This window comes from Scyliorhinus torazame, chromosome 10, assembly GCF_047496885.1.
Source record: "Scyliorhinus torazame isolate Kashiwa2021f chromosome 10, sScyTor2.1, whole genome shotgun sequence".
Taxonomy (NCBI): domain Eukaryota; kingdom Metazoa; phylum Chordata; class Chondrichthyes; order Carcharhiniformes; family Scyliorhinidae; genus Scyliorhinus; species Scyliorhinus torazame.
In genome coordinates this window covers 256,552,076-256,565,162 of record NC_092716.1, presented here as the reverse complement: position 1 = coordinate 256,565,162, position 13,087 = coordinate 256,552,076, and the positions used below count along the sequence as shown (strand labels likewise).

Genomic DNA, 13,087 nt, shown 5'->3' with positions numbered 1-13,087 from the left:
ATCTTTTTGTTGTCATTCCTGATTTGACGGGAAAAAAAGTGGTATGGATGCGATGTGCCAGTTGGATTTGGCCAGGCGCCCTGCAATTTATCAATGCAGCTTCCACTGTGACTGCTGGTCAGTGTGACATATCAAGCTCCAGTATGTAGGGTAGCCCATGCCAGAATCTGAAGCGGATTTGTGCCTGCGGCTAATATTGGTATTATTAGTGTGAAGATAGTGCTGGAATCTTCTTCGCAGCCTCGCTGAACTTAATTGCTTGTTACCAATGCATGATTGCTGCTCCAGCTAACACACACAAGCTGACTGTTGAGAAATCCTTTCGTTTTAACCCTGTCATCTCAGAGAATATAATTTTCATCAAATTATTTTTGAACAAGATATACAGGCATATTATATACATCTAAATGCATGCATATATATATACACATATATATATATATATGTATATATAGACAGATTAGTGAAATTAAATGGGACCACATTGCATCCTGCAAACATTATTATTTAATGTTAAGGGTTAAATAACCTGATTTTGGCTGACTTGGTGCACAATATATCTCCTGAAATTGTATAAACTAAAATGAAGGTTTTGTCAGATTTGTTCTGCAGATGCATGGAGCCTTCTGCAGCCTTTCAAAGAAAGCTAAATTAGGTAATGTTTCATTTGGTACTCGGAATAGTAACCAGCTAACGGTCGAGGTTTTGTGTGAGCTTCCATTTGTTGCAATGCAGCATTGCCTATTTTGGGCAAGTATAATTGTGAGGATGTCGGAGGACATGGAAAAGAAAATCAAGCTTTTATGTCTTCTGACCCATCAATGCTGCACTACAAGATGTAAAGAGGCTGAGTTTTTAAAAACATTTTTGTATATATTCCTGTGACGGGTGACTGTGAATTCCTGAATGGTTACCATTCATGGAAGTAGGAATGATTTTCTTAAGATGTTCTGAATTGTAACTTGGAATTGTATCTGAGGGGCGCATGTATTTGAACAAAGCAGCATCAAAGCTTTTGCCTTGGCAAATTGGCCAATGGGGAAGAACAAATTGTGGCTGAGCAACGCAAGTTCAAGGCTGGAGGGGAACCTGGAAGAAAAATGGCTCATGGAGTTCATTGCAGCTGCGAGATCCTAACTGAGAAAGCGAAACGTGACATTGTCATATTCCTGAATTGGGATGGCTTTCAGTTAGGTCAGCATGGTTGGATTTGGATTTGCCGAATGGGTTTATATGTGAGGAAATAGAAAATATGAGGCAAGATGTGAAAATCTGAAGCTTTTCTCATTCAGACAGAGGAGATTTGATAAAAAATCATAAGATAAAGGCATTCAAAATTATATAGGGATGGGCATGTTTATAGATAAATGAATTATGTTTCAATGGTGTTCGTAGCTGAAGAGTTGAAGAAAAGGCAATATAGAAATGATATTACTTGTAAGAGATTTTAGAGAGCGAACAGCAGGAACGTTTTAAGACCATAAGACATAGGAGCAGAATTAGGCCACTCGGCCCATCGCGTCTGCTCCGCCATTCAGTCATGGCTGATATTTTCTCATCCCCATTCTCCTGCCTTCTCCCCATAACCCCTGATCCCCTCATTAATCAAGAACCTACCTTTCTCAGTCTTAAAGACACTCAGTCCTCCACAGCCTTCTGCAGCAAAGAGTTCCACAGATTCACCACCCTCTGGCTGAAGAAATTCCTTCTCATCTCTGTTTTAAAGGATCGTCCCTTTAGTCTGAGATTGTGCCCTCTGGTTCTAGTTTTTCCTACAAGTGGAAACATCCTCTCCACGTCCATTCTATCCAAGCCACACTGTATCCTGTAAGTTTCAATAAGATCCCCCCTTATCCTTCTAAACTCCAACGAGTACAGACCCAGAGTCCTCAACCGTTCCTCATATGACAAGCTCTTCACTCCAGAGATCATTCTTGTGAACCTCCTCTGGACCCTTTCCAAGGCCAGCACATCCTTCCTTAGATACGGGGCCCAAAACCGCTCACAATATTCCAAATGGGGTCTGACCAGAGCTTTCAATAGCCTCAGAAGTACACCCCTGATCTTGTATTGTAGCCCTCTCGACGTGAATGCTAACATTGCATTTGCCTTCCTAACTGCCTACTGAACCTGCACATTAACCTTAAGAGAATCATAAACAAGGACTCCCAAGTCCCTTTGTGCTTCTGATTTCCTAAGCATTTCCCCATTTAGAAAATAGTCTATGCCTCCATGCCTCCTTCCAAAGTGCATAACCTCACACTTTTCTACATCTCCTAGCCTGTCCAAGTCATTCTGCAACCCACCTGCTTCCTTAATACTACCTGGCCCCCTACAGATCTTTGAATCACCTGCAAACTTAGCACTAGTGCCTTCTTCCAGATCATTAATGTATATTGTGAAAAATTGTGGTCCCATCACAGGGATTGTGAGGTTGTCTGAATGCACTGCCAGATTTAGCAATAGAAATAGGGACCATGTCAATAATCATGAGCTTTTTGGGTATGTAGTTGAAGCAAGGGGGAATAAAGAAATAATGATACAGAGCGGGAATAGGTGAGGATAAACACCAATTGCGACTGATGGGGATGAATGGCCCACTTCAGTGTTATAGTGTCAATGAAATCCTGTTGTTCTGTCACAGATATCCAGCTGTAATAACCATGTCCTCTGTTTGATGGATAGATGCTTCCCATGGTACAGTTTGGCTATGCAAACCACCACTGCACTAGCTACAAGGTGGTTTAGGTAAGTTGCCATCCTGTGTATGTGGGCAGTTTATGAAATGTGCATGGTTATAGATTCTCACAGTGTGTGGGTTGCCTGTTTGAACTTCATCAACTCCATTCTTCTGCGGGACAGAAAAAGCTTCTCTCTAGATTTTCCCATGGGCTTTGGGGCCCCGATGTCAGGACAAAATGGGACCCCGATGTCAGGCCCGCACTTGCCAGGAACGAACCAGCGGGACCAAATTTTCAGAAGCGGCTTCCAGATTGGTCATCCGTGAACTCGCTAATTGAGGACGGGCTCCCCATGCTCCTGGCCTGGCTCCAGAGACTCAGCAGCCCTAATAGAAGAGGTGGCAGCTGCGGAAACAGGTAGCGGACGCCGTGGGCATTGCAACAGGGAGGCTTCCTCAGAGGCAAAACAAAAAAGAAAATTTCAGAGATACATAGCCCCTCCAGTCGAAAGGATTGGGCCACTGGTGCAGCCCTTCCTGACTGCCAACCACCTTTTGGGGCATGGAGCACCTGCCCATGATGGGATCCTCAGGAAGGCCACTTCCGTGGAGTTGGCAGACTCTCAAACGTGGTGGGTCAGGCCACTGCTCCGCTGACAACTTACAGGTGATGACCTGAAGCATGTATGTCTGTTGTCTACCTGTCCTGGTTCAGTGGACAGCTGACCCGTTTCTTAGGCCACCCCTGGGAAAGGTCCATGGCTGCAGGACTGAAACCGAGAACCACCCCTATGTGGCTTCCTCCAATTTTCCTTACCTGCTCCGTTTCCAAATCCATCACAAAAGGACCAGGAAAACAGTTCAAAAGTCTGCAGATGTGAAGAGAGCGCCAACATTTTTGCAGATGGAGTATAAGATGGGAAAATGTGAGCTTACCTACTATAGTAAGGTGAATAGAAAAGCAAGATGTTATTTAAATAGACAGGGACTGCATTAAGCTGCAGTGTCGAAGGGCCTGTGTGTCCTCGTGCTTGAAACACAAGAAGTAAGGCAAGTAATTGGAAAAGAAAATAGAATGTTGGCCTTTATTATAATATAATGATCTTTGTTGTCAAAAGTAGGCTTACATTAATACTGCAATGAAGTTACCGTGAAAATCCCCTAGTCGCCGCACACCGGCACCTGTTCGGGTACTCAGAGGGAGAATTCAGAATGTCCAATTCACCTAACAGCACGTCTTTCGGGACTTGTGGGAGGAAACCGGAGCACCCGGAGGAAACCCACGCAGAGACGGGGAGAACGTGCAGACTCTTGTGGGCGAATCTGGAACTAGAGGGCATCATTTCAGAATAAATGCTTGCCTGTGTAAAACAGAATCGAGGAGGAATTTCTTCCCTCAGCGGGTCATGGCCCCACCAGGTCCACCCGGTTCCTGAACTCATTACAGACTTGTTCAGATGTGGGCAAAAGAGCTGAATACTGTACATAAACTATGTATAATTGCTCTTGATATCAGGGCAGCAGCGTCATCAAGGAGCCTTAGCAGAACTGGGAATTAGGGGAGTCAGGGGGCAGAGGGGAGTATAGTGGCCATCACTAAAGAGAAGGTATTGGGGGAACTAAAATGTCTGAAGGTGGATAAATTACTCGGACCTGATCGACTGCACCCCAGGGGCTTGATTCTCTGAGCCTCTGTGCCGGAATCACGTTCGGCGCAGGGTGGAGAATGGCCGTTTACCCAGAAACCGGGACCGGCGCCGCTGAAGCAATTCTCCGGTCCCCAGACAATCGCTCGGGAGCCGCTCGCACGCGGCGCAGGTAGGGGGCCATTAACAGAGGCCCCCCCCCCATGTGATTCTCCACACAATACTGGCCGAGTTCCCCATGGCATGGTTCTAACCACGTATCGGCTGTCGGGAACCTCGGGTGACGGCTGTGGACTCAGTCTGCGGCCGCCCTGGTGGGGGGCGGGGGGGGGGGGGGGGGGGGGGGGGCCTCATGGACGGCCAGGGGAGCGAACGGGCGGCACGGACCCGTGGGCGTGCGTGATCTCGGGGGGGGGGTCCTACATTTTTGATGATGGTCCCCGGTGCGAATCCGCCATGTCGCACGGTGTGGCCGCCACAGGCCGCTGCCGTGTGCATGCGCGGACTCCCAACTGGAGGTGCAAGGCCCCGTATCCGCAGCCAGAGATTAAGGAAAGTCTGGAGTGAAACGCCAGCGTTTTTAAGGCGGCGTGGAGACGTAGCCCCATTTTTGGAGAATTCAGCCCCTCGGTTCTGAAGGAGATAGCTGAGGAGATTATGGAGGCATTGGTGGTGATCTTTCAGGAATCACTGGAGGCAGGAAGGGTCCCAGAGGACTGGAAAGTGGCTAATGTAACACTGCTGTTTAAGAAGGGAGGGAGGCAGAAGACCTGAAATTTTAGCCCGGTTAGTCTGACTTTGGTTGTTGGTAAGATTTTAGAGTATTATTAAGGATGGGATTGCGGAGTATTTGGAAGTGCATGGTAAAATAGGACTGAGTCAGCACAGATTCATCAAGGGGAGGTCATGTTTGACAAATCGGTTAGAATTCTTTTAGGAGATAACAAGGAAGTTAGACAAAGGAGAACCAGTGGACATGATCCATTTGGAATTCCAGAATGCCTTTGACAAGGTGCCATGCAGGAGATTGCTAAATAAGATAAGCGCCCATGGTGTTAGGGGCAAGATAATGGTATGGATAGAGGATTGGCTGATTGGCAGAAGGCAGAGTGTGGGGATAAAGGGGTCTTTTTCAGGATGGCAGCTGGTGACTAGTGGTGTGCCTCAGGTATCAGTGTTGGAAATACAACTATTCGCAATATACATTAACGGTCTGGAAGAAGGAACTGAGGGCATTGTTGCTAAGTTTGAAGATGATACAAAGATCTGTAGAGGGGCAGGTAGGACTGAGGAAGCAGGGAGGCTGCAGAAGGATTTGGACAGGCTAGGAAATTGGGCAAAGAATTGGCAGATGGAAAACAACGTGGATAAGTGTGAGGTTATGCACATTTGTAAGAAGAATAGAAGCACAGACTATTTTCTTAATGGGAAAAGGCTTCAGAAATCAGAAGCACAAAGGGATTTAGGAGTCCTAGTTCAGGATTCTCTTAAAGTTAACATGTAGGTTCAGCCAGCAGTTAGGAAGGCAAATGCAATATGAGCATTCATGTTGCGAGGGCTAGAAGACAAGAGCAGTGGTGTACTTCTGAGGCGGTATTAGGCTCTGTTCAGAACCCATTTGGAATCCAGTGGGCAGTTTTGGGCTCCTATCTAAGGAAGGATGTGCTGGCCTTGGAGAGGGTCCAGAGGGGGTTCACAAGAATGATCCCTGGAATGAAGAGCTTGTTGTATGAGGAGCAGTTGAGGACTCTGGGTCTGTACTCGATGGAGTTTAGAAGGATTAATAAGAGGATCCGGGGTTATGGGCAGAAGGCAGGAGAATGGGGATGAGAAACATATCAGCCATGATTGAATGGTGGAGTGCACTCGATGGGTCCCCCTTATGGTCTTATGAGAGGGGATCTTATTGAAACTTACACAATATTGAGAGGCCTGGATAGAGTGGACCTGGAGAGGATGTTTCCACTTGTAGGAGAAACTAGAATCCGAGAGCACAGCCTCAGACTGAAGGGACAATCCTTTGAAACAGAGATGAGGAGGAATTTCTTTAGCCAGAGGGTGGTGAATCTGTGGAACTCTTTGCCGCAGAAGGCTGTGGAGGCCAAATCACTGAGTATCTTTAAGACAGAGAGAGATAGGCTTGTGATTAATAAAGGGATCAGGGGTTATGAGGAGTTAGCAGGAGAATGGGGATGAGAAACATATCAGCCATGATTGAATGGCGGAGCAGAATCGATGGGCGAATTACCTAAATCTACTCCTATATCTTATGGTCCTATGGAAAACTCTCCACTGATTGGAGTCATGCCTAGCACAAATCAAGATGATTGCGCTGTCAGAGACCAATCAACTCAGACCCAGGACATTTCTGCAGGAGTTCCTCATGGCAGTGCCCCTAGGCCCAACATCTTCAACTTCTTCATCAATGACTTTCCCCCCCTAATAAGGGCAGCAATGGGGGTTTTCAGTGATGATTGCACAGTGTTCAGTACCAGATGTAACTCTTCAGATAATAAAACAGTCCATGCTCACATTTGGGAAGACATGGACAACATTAAAGCTTGGGCGGATAAATGGCAAGTAACATTTGCGCCACACAGGGGCTAGACAACGACCATCTCCAACAAGAGAGAACCTAACCACCTCCCTTGATGTTACCATCGCTGAATCCTCCACCTTCAACATCTTGGGGACTTATTATTGACCAGAAACTGAACTCCAGCCGTGTGGCTGCTGGCCTCTGTACAGTTTTTCTGTACAAATATCTTTTGTGGGCGGTATGGTGGAGCAGTGGTTAGCACTGCTGTTTCACGGTACCAAGGACCCGGTTCGATCCCAGCCCTGGGTCACTGTCCGTGTGGAGTTTACACATTCTCCTCGCGTCTGCGTGGGTCTCACCCCCACAACCCAAAGATGTGCCGGGTAGGTGGATTGGCCTCGCCAATTTGCCCCTTAATTGGAGAAAAAAATAATTGGGTACTTTAAATTTATAAAAAAAGATCTTTTGTGTTTCTAATGAAGTCTGTGAACGTGCATCATTACATCTGGAGGCAAGGATAAAAATTCTGTGAGTGTCCTATTTCAGTCACATCTGAAAACAAACTCACCCGAAGGCCTGTCTTTGGATGAATCAAGATGCTGTGATATTGCTGGACCCTGAGGGAGACACAGAGTGCGACCAGTACAGTCAAACATTTAGAAATGTATATAAAAAAGGTGGGAATAGCCGTCAGAAGCAAGGCTGTGCCTTTGAGGTTAAGGAAAATAGAACTTAGTTAAAGTGAAACAAAGAGTTGCTGCAAAGTTTTTAAAAAGAAGAGAAGAGAGCACGGAGAGCAAGCAGTGTTTTAAGAGAAGAAGAAGAGATGCCTCAAGGTCTTCAAAAGCGCGGGAAACTGAAGATGTTGAGATTGACAGGTTCCCGATCGGAGCAGAGCCTGGGGGGTGGGGGTGGTTCCGTGGTGGTGGTCCCTACATTGATGGATTTGTTGCACCTCAAACTTGGGTCAATTAGTGTTACGGACAAAATGCTCAAACTCTCAAATTATCGAACAACAATCTTCTTTATTGTACCTTACCAAGTTACCCTAAAAGTATCAAAGCATCACTATAAAGGGTATCAGAAGCTCTTTTGCACGCAGTATCAAAACTCTGTTCTACAAAGGTATCAAAACTCACGGTTTGGACCTCTCTAAGGCAGGAGACATGTAGGGGACTGGGGCAGCCGGGTGGGCTGCTGTAGGGTAACCGTGTAGATGCTGACCTCTGTACGGTTTTTCTTATTAATAAATACATAGAACATAGAAAAATACAGCACAGAACAGGCCCTTCGGCCCACGATGTTGTGCCGAACCTTTGTCCTAGATTAATCATAGATTATCATTGAATGTATAGTGCAGAAGGAGGCCATTCGGCCCATTGAATCTGCACCGGCTCTTGGAAAGAGCACCCTACCCAAAGTCAACACCTCCACCCAACACTAAGGGCAATTTTGGACACTAAGGGCAATTTATCATGGCCAATCCACTTAACCTGCACATCTTTGGACTGTTGGAGGAAACCGGAGCACCGGGAGGAAACTCATGCAGACACGGGGAGGATGTGAAGACTCCGCACAGACAGTGACCCAAGCCGGAATCGAATCTGGGACCCTAGAGCTGTGAAGCAATTGTGCTATCCACAATCCTACCGTGCTGCCCTTAAGAACAAATAAATCTACACTATATCATATTACCGTAATCCATGTACCTATCCAATAGCTGCTTGAAGGTCCCTAATGTTTCCGACTCAACTACTTCCACAGGCAGTGCATTCCATGCCCCCACTACTCTCTGGGTAAAGAACCTACCTCTGACATCCCCCCTATATCTTCCACCATTCACCTTAAATTTATGTCCCCTTGTAATGGTTTGTTCCACCCGGGGAAAAAGTTTCTGACTGTCTACTCTATCTATTCCCGTGATCACCTTATAAACCTCTATCAAGTCGCCCCTCATCCTTCTCCGTTCTAATGAGAAAAGGCCTAGCACCCTCAACCTTTCCTCATAAGACCTACTCTCCATTCCAGGCAACATCCTGGTAAATCTCCTTTGCACCTTTTCCAAAGCTTCCACATCCTTCCTAAAATGAGGCGACCAGAACTGTACACAGTACTCCAAATGTGGCCTTACCAAAGTTTTGTACAATTGCATCATCACCTCACGGCTCTTAAATTCAATCCCTCTGTTAATGAACGCTAGCACACCATAGGCCTTCTTCACAGCTCTATCCACTTGAGTGGCAACTTTCAAAGATGTATGAACATAGACCCCAAGATCTCTCTGCTCCTCCACATTGCCAAGAACTCTACCGTTAAACCTATATTCCGCATTCATATTTGTCCTTCCAAAATGGACAACCTCACACTTTTCAGGGGTAAATTCCATCTGCCACTTCTCAGCCCAGCTCTGCATCCTATCTATGTCTCTTTGCAGCCGACAACAGCCCTCCTCACTATCCACAACTCCACCAATCATCGTATCGTCTGCAAATTTACTGACCCACCCTTCAACTCCCTCATCCAAGTCATTAATGAAAATCACAAACAGCAGAGGACCCAGAACTGATCCCTGTGGTACGCCACTGGTAACTGGGCTCCAGGCTGAATATTTGCCATCCACCACCACTCTCTGACTTCTATCGGTTAGCCAGTTCGTTATCCAACTGGCCAAATTTCCCACTATCCCATGCCTCCTTACTTTCTGCATAAGCCTACCATGGGGAACCTTATCAAATGCCTTACTAAAATCCATGTACACTACATCCACTGCTTTACCTTCATCCACATGCTTGGTCACCTCCTCCAAGAATTCAATAAGACTTGTAAGGCAAGACCTCCCCCTCACAAATCCGTGCTGACTATCCCTAATCAAGCAGTGTCTTTCTAGATGCTCAGAAATCCTATCCTTCAGTACCCTTTCCATGACTTTGCCTACCACTGAACTAAGACTAACTGGCCTGTAATTCCCAGGGTTATCCCTAGTCCCTTTTTTGAACAGGGGCACGACATTCGCCACTCTCCAATCCCCTGGTACCACCCCTGTTGACAGTGAGGACGAAAAGATCATTGCCAACGGCTCTGCAATTTCATCTCTTGCTTCCCATAGAATCCTTGGATATATCCCGTCAGGCCCGGGGGACTTGTCTATCCTCAAGTTTTTCAAAATGCCCAACACATCTTCCTTCCTAACAAGTATTTCCTCGAGCTTACCAGTCTGCTTCACACTGTCCTCTCCAACAATATGGCCCCTCTCATTTGTAAATACAGAAGAAAAGTACTCATTCAAGACCTCTCCCATCTCTTCAGACTCAATACACAATTTCCCGCTATTGTCCTTGATCGGACCTACCCTCGCTCTAGTCATTCTCATATTTCTCACATATGTGTAAAAGGCCTTGGGGCTTTCCTTGATCTTACCCGCCAAAGATTGTTCATGCCCTTTCTTAGCTCTCCTAATCCCTTTCTTCACTTCCCTCCTGGCTATCTTGTATCCCTCCAATGCCCTGTCTGAACCTTGTTTCCTCAGCCTTACATAAGTCTCCTTTTTCCTCTTAACAAGACATTCAACCTCTCTTGTCAACCATGGTTCCCTCACTCGACCATCTCTTCCCTGCCTGACAGGGACACACATATCAAGGACACGTAGTACCTGTTCCTTGAACAAGTTCCACATTTCACTTGTGTCCTTCCCTGCCAGCCTATGTTCCCAACTTATGCACTTCAATTCTTGTCTGACAACATCGTATTTACCCTTCCCCCAATTGTAAACCTTGCCCTGTTGCACGCACCTATCCCTCTCCATTATTAAAGTGAAAGTCACAGAATTGTGGTCACTATCTCCAAAATGCTCCCCCACTAACAAATCTATCACTTGCCCTGGTTCATTACCAAGTACTAAATCCAATATTGCCCCTCCTCTGGTCGAACAATCTACATACTGTGTTAGAAAAGCTTCCTGGACACACTGCACAAACACCACCCCATCCAAACTATTTGATCTAAAGAGTTTCCACTCAATGTTTGGGAAGTTAAAGTCACCCATGACTACTACCCTGTGACTTCTGCACCTTTCCAAAATCTGTTTCCCAATCTGTTCCTCCACATCTCTGCTACTAATGGGGGGGCCTATAGAAAACTCCTAACAAGGTGACTGCTCCTTTCCCATTTCTGACTTCAACCCATACTACCTCAGTAAGCTGATACTCCTCGAACTGCCTTTCTGCAGCTGTTATACTATCTCTAATTAAAAATGCCCCCCCCCCTCCCCCCACCTCTTTTACCACCCTCCCTAATCTTATTGAAACATCTATAACCAGAGACCTCCAACAACCATTTCTGCCCCGCTTCTATCCAAGTTTCCGTGATGGCCACCACATCGTAGTTTCAAGTACCGATCCATGCCTTAAGTTCACCCACCTTATTCCTGATGCTTCTTGCGTTGAAGTATACACACTTCAACCCATCTCCGTGCCTGCAAGTACTCTCCTTTGTCAGTGTTCCCTTCCCCACTGCCTCATTACACGCTTTGGCGTCCTGAATATCGGCTACCTTAGTTGCTGGACTACAAATCCGGTTCCCATTCCCCTGCCAAATTAGTTTAAACCCTCCCGAAGAGTACTAGAAAACCTCCCTCCCAGGATATTGGTGCCCCTCTGGTTCAGATGCAACCCGTCCTCCTTGTACAGGTCCCACTTTCCCCAGAATGCGCTCCAATTATCCAAATACCTGAAGCCCTCCCTCCTACACCATTCCTGCAGCCACTAGTTCAGCTGCACTCTCTCCCTATTCCTAGCCTCGCTATCACGTGGCACCGGCAACAAACCAGAGATGACAACTCTGTCTGTCCTGGCTTTCAACTTCCAGCCTAACTCCCTAAACTCGTTTATTACCTCCAGATCCCTTTTCCTACCTACGTCGTTGGTACCAATGTGCACCACGACTTCTGGCTGCTCCCCCTCCCCCTTAAGGATCCTGAAGACACGATCTGAGACATCCCTGGCCCTGGCACCCGGGAGGCAACATACCTTCCGTGAGTCTCACTCGCGACCACAGAATCTCCTATCTATTCCCCTAACCATTGAATCTCCTACAACTATTGCTTTTCTATTCTCCCCTCTTCCCTTCTGAGTCCCAGAGCCAGACTCAGTGCCAGAGACCTGGCCGCTAGGGCCTTCCCCCGGTAGGTCATCCCCCCCAACAGCATCCAAAACGGTATACTTGTTTTGAAGGGGAACGGCCACGAGGGATCCCTGCACTGTCTGCCTGTTTTGTTTTTTTCCACTGACTGTAACCCAGCTATTCTTGTCCTGTACCTTGGGTGTGGTTACCTCCCTGTAACTCTTCTCTATCACCCCCTCTGCCTCCCGGATGATCCGAAGTTCATCCAGCTTCAGCTCCAGTTCCCTAACACAGTCTTTGAGGAGCTGGAGTTGGGTGCACTTCCCGCAGGTATAGTCAGCGGGGACACCGGAGGTATCCCTCACCACCCACATCCTACAGGAGGAGCATGCAACTGGCCTAGCCTCCATCCCCTCTTACCTTACAGAATATAGCTGCCCTGTGGACCAACTGGATCTCCGCCCTCCAACTCTGCTCCCAGTCAGCTGCACTCTCTGTAAACCCCTGGCTCTCTTCTCACTCTTTGCGGAAATGTAGGAAACAAAATGAAAGGAGCACCTTACTCCCTCCTCACCTAACTCCCTCAGTCATCAAACTCTCACTATAGCACTCAAATGCACCAAATTCAGCACTCCCTCAGTCACCAAACTCTCACTATAGCACTCAAATGCACCAAATTCAGCACTCCCTCAGTCACCAAACTCTCACTATAGCACTCAAATGCACCAAATTCAGCACTCAGTGCAAACAAAGTCTGTACTGTAGGGGATCACTTTTATACTGTGAATCTAGCCTCTGAAAACTGGCCTAATCCAATTAACTAATTAACAAGCTCCAGCTGCAAGTGCCTACAAGTAGAAGCTTTGTTTAAAGCTGATTGAAAAATCACCTTCTTCTAAACCAAACAGCAACTTTTAAGTTAATTAACTAAATAAAAGACTAGACTTTAGATACAAATGAAGCCTTATACTCCCTCAGTCACCAAACTCTCACTATAGCACTCAAATGCACCAAATTCAGCACTCAGTGTTTCCTTTCGTGTTTCTTCTGATGTCTGTGAGCGTGCATCATTACATCGGGGACATAGGTTCAAAGCCCATCATA

At 46.6% G+C, this 13,087-nt stretch overlaps 1 protein-coding gene across 11 annotated transcripts in view; it reads left to right on the top strand.

Moving 5' to 3' along the window:
* The window catches only part of nav2a (neuron navigator 2a), a 1,224,858-nt gene that overhangs the window by 561,387 nt on the left and 650,384 nt on the right, over positions 1-13,087 (top strand). The window lies entirely within an intron of this gene.